The 4,531-nt window shown below is 35.7% G+C and overlaps 1 pseudogene; it reads right to left on the bottom strand.

Moving 5' to 3' along the window:
• Positions 1–2,117: 2,117 nt before the first annotated feature.
• LOC116422519 lies at positions 2,118–2,572 on the bottom strand (annotated as a pseudogene).
• Between the last annotated feature and the right edge of the window lie 1,959 nt (positions 2,573–4,531).

Raw genomic sequence — 4,531 nt, 5'->3', positions numbered from 1 at the left:
CACTGAATCATCTAGGTCAGGAGAGGGATGAGGGTGGGAGGAGGAGAAGGAAAGGAGAAAGACAGGGAATGGGGAAGAGGGGGAAGAAAAGTGAAGAAAAAAGCAAAGCAAGAAGATTGAGAGACCAAGGAGGGGAAGGGGAAGAAATACTTTATAAACACATTCAAGGAAAAAAAATTGTCAAAATACCAGATTCTCTTATTGGCCAGTAGTCCCCAAACTTATTCAAATTTCACTATAAATTATTTAAAACTATTTCTTTACTCAGCAACTTTAGTCATTGTTTCCACTGGAAACAATCTTTATTGAAGGTAAATATGGAAACTTATGAAATAAAAACATTAGTTTTGTAAGATTAAGGAATAAGGAAGAGGAAATGGGGCAGATGAGACAGTAAAAAGTTTCCATTACACACAACTTTATAAGAAAAAAAAAAGGGAAAAGTTTTAACACTATGTGGCATAAAGAAAACTTTAAAAAAATTAATAATTCCCTAGATGAGCTAATGATCTAATTTCCAGAAAAAAATTAGCATAGACAATTTTATTTCCTAGGTCATAAATTTGAACTCCTTTTATTGATTCTGCAATCTCCAGTCCACTCAGGCTTCCTAAGTTAATGGTATTCAATCATTATACTAGAAAGACAAATGAAAAAGATGGTAACTTAATGAATTGTGGATCAATTTCACACATGAAAGAGGCCGGGGAGCTATTTCTGAATATTCACAATGGGATCCGAAGTGTTCTCCCTGCTTCCCAAGTCGGATCCCTTACAGACATTCTGTAATGGATTCTAAAGAGCTAACCATGGGAGAGCAGAAGCCTTTGTGATTCACTTAGTAAGCAGAACCAGAACTAGTCAGCCAAAGCTTGGCTTTTGGGTTTGATACTCTTCTGTTGAACTTGTGTTCAAGAAAGAGATACAATGACGTACAGCAGTGGTGGACAATTCAAATACAAAAGGAGGTCAATAAACTGTACGTAAAGATTCTTGCAGGTCATATATTGACTTAGTTTTTAAATGTAATATTATCTGTGTTTAATTATATTCCTATTTGATAAATATTTTTCAATTTCATTTTAATCTAGTTTGGGGTCTCCCCGTGAGGAATGCCACAAGTCATGTGTACTGGCTATATAGTTGATACCTCTGTTATAAGGGGAAAGGTCTTCTCAATTTGAGGTCAATTTGTGGCCATGAATATGAACTTCTGTTCTTTCCTCTTCACATTGATTCTTTTCTGTATTGGGGGGAAAAATTGAAAAAGACTTTGATTTTATAAAGTTCAAAAAGTTGGAAGAGTGAGCCATCCAAAGGTTTGGAAGCCAAAGTCCATTCTGAGATTTACTAGAAGCCAAAAGGTGAGGAGCAAAATTCCAGACATGGTCCGTTACAGCAGCAATAGAAATGAAGGTTTATCTACCCATCAACTATACCACATTTGGAAGTGAAGTCGGTAGGATCAATGTTATGTAAACATTACATTGACTGAGCCCACCTTTCTCAAAAACCAAAGTGACACAGGAAAGAGCATCAATATTGAGTGAAAGAGATGAAAATGGGTATCCTTGCTTCACCCCTGATTGTATTGTATTAGGTTGTAAACTGCCTGCCTTCTGGAACATCATATTCTAATCCCTCTGGTTCTTTAATTTACTAAATTACTAAATTCTGTACAACCCCTGACTATGGGTCCACATATTTGCTTTATTTCTTTCTGGCTGTTTTGCAATATTTTCTCCTTGACCTTGATCTATTTTCCAGGTCAGTACTTTTTTTCATTAAAAAAATTTCAAATTTTCTTCTTTTTATTTTGTTTTTATCCTGTCTTAATGTTTTGTGGGAATTATTGGCTTCCACTTGCTCACTTCTAATTGTTAAGGAATTGTTTTCTTCAGTGTGCTTTTGTATCTCATTTTCCATTTGACCATTACTATTTGATGAATTTTTGTATATCTTTTTCCATTTTGTTTCTTTTGTAAAGTTGCTGATTCCTCCACCCTCCCATGATTCTCTTGTATCACGCTCATTTCTTTTCTTAATTTTTTTTTACTCCTCTAATTGGCTTTTTAAAAATTCTTTTTTAAATGTAAATTACTTATTAATAGACAAGGCTAGTAAAGATGTTTATTTTTTATTTTTTTGGACACATCCACAGTGTGATCCCTGTGGCTTGTAGTCTTGGTCTTGGACTCAGAGATCTCCAAAGTGCTGAAGTTCTTGATGTACCTGAATCTTCTTCAGTCATTCCAGATCCTCAAGCAGCTTACTGTACAGACCATTGGCCAAAACCTGGCTATCTTTTCCATCCTTTATTCCCTTTTGTCCATTAAGGAAACAAATCTAGAGAGTCATATTGCCAAGGATTCTGCATGATGGTGATTGCCTGTTTTACCTTATCTTCAGTGAGCTCATCAGCCCTCTTGATGAGGTCAATGTCTACTTTCTTCAGAACTACATGAGCATACCTTCAATCCACACTCTTGATGACTGTAAAGGCAAAAACTATTTTCTACTGTCCATCAGTGTTGGCGCTGAGCATTCTCAAAATGTCCTGGAACTTCTCAAGGATTTATCAGAGATGTGGCTGCAATGGCAGTGTGAGAGCCTTCTCTGGAAGCCAAAATCCTCCTTAAATTCTTCCAGCATTTCTTTTTGGACCTAAAACCAAATTATATTTTTCTCTGTGGCTTCACATGTAGCTATTTTGTATCTTGTATGTAGCTATATGTAACTAGCTTGTATCTTGATCTTTCTTGATATCATGGTAATTTTCTTTTCTTTTTAAAAAATATTTCTTTTTAAAATTTTTAAAGCTTTTCTTTCAAAACATATACATGGATAATTTTTCAACATTGATCCTTGCATAGCCTTGTGTTTCAGATTCATTCCCTATATGGCAAGCAATCCAATATGTTATATATGTTAAAATACATGTTAAATCCAATGTGTGTAAATATATTTATACAATTCTCTTGCATAGCAATTTCCAAAGTCAAGGTTTTTTTCTTGTTCTGTTTTTTTCATTTTTCTCCCTATTTTGTGACTTGACTTGATATTTTTAATGTGAGTGTTGGCTCTGCTCCTGGTACCCTCTCCAGTTTCTTGTGTGGGGGTTTGGGACCTTGGTGCTGTTTTTACTGGATCTCAGAACCTAGATGCTGATTTGCACTAAGGGGAAAGCTTCCTTCCTGGCTTGTGTTGAGGTGTGAAGCCTTTCTGTTGGCCTCCTGGTTATGTGATTTCTCTGCTGAGTGATCTAGCTGTTGGATGGCCTATGGTCTTGCTACCCCAGGGTGGGATCTTCCTGTTGGTCAGCATAAGGCCCAGGACCTCACTCCTGTTCGGTAGTGGGGACCAGAAAATTGAATCATTAGGATTTCTTGCTTGCATCCCTTATAGTTGACTTGTAAAGGGACTGGGTCTATCTGTTGGATTGCCCTGGGGCTCAAAACTTCCCTGAAGACCTCCTGCTGTGTAGTCTACCACTCTCTACCTTCTTCCTCTCACATCCCATTGAAACAGATCTTTTCTGTTGGGATAGTCTCCCTTTTTATTTAAAATCTAATTAGAAATATTGAATTGGGTGAGTCAAACAGTTTGAATAAAGTAAAAATGAGAAGTTTCTTTTTTTTTAAAGAAAATAATGAATGCCCTAAATTTTTCCTGATGTTGGATTTATATGAGCAGAAGCAAAAGATCATCTTGTAATTTGCAGAGCAAATATGGGTTTGGGGTAAAAAAATAAAATCTGCCAATGGAAATTACTAGGAAACTTGGCCACATATTCTTCAATTATGAATCACCTATTAAGTTCAGTGTCTCAATTGATAATAACATTTTATATTCACCAATTGTTCAGAAAACATATGAAATTAAGATAATAGAAAAGACAACCTCTTGATGGATTTACCAGATCAAGAGCTTGTTTATTCCCTTCCATGTTCTCTCAGGTCATTCTCCTGCTGTTGAAATTTTACTCATACTTTAAATTTCAGATCAAATACCATCTTCTCCTCAGATCTTACCCTGGTACCTCTATCTACCTCCCTTCATTGCCACTCCTTCCCTATGGAGGAAGTATCCTTTCTTCCTCAGATTTCATCATGCCTTTATTTCTAATTTTCTTTCAAACTTTATCATTTGATATGATGGTAATTTTTACATGGGTCTTACTGACAACTAGACTATGAGTGACATGAGGGCAAGGACCGTGTCTGACTTACCTTTGCATGTTTCATAGTATGTAACAGAATTCTCTCCACAATAAAAGCTTAATTCTATAGATGTTTGCTAAAGTCCCCAACATGCCTCACATCTATTGGAATAAGCTAAAAGCACAGAGTAGCAACTGTTTAGTAGATAGAACATGTAGGTTCTATACCAGGAAGATACACAGAACAATTCCTATTTTTTCCACTGATTCCAATGATGAAATCAGAGAAGTGCCATTCCAGGGGAAAAATGAATATTTGGAGACTAAAAATATAATTTGGAGAATAATAATGTTTTAAAAAATCAAAGAATA

Source organism: Sarcophilus harrisii, chromosome 3, assembly GCF_902635505.1.
Source record: "Sarcophilus harrisii chromosome 3, mSarHar1.11, whole genome shotgun sequence".
Classification (NCBI taxonomy): domain Eukaryota; kingdom Metazoa; phylum Chordata; class Mammalia; order Dasyuromorphia; family Dasyuridae; genus Sarcophilus; species Sarcophilus harrisii.
The sequence above is the reverse complement of the archived record's forward strand: the minus strand, read 5'-3'. Positions and strand labels throughout refer to the sequence as shown.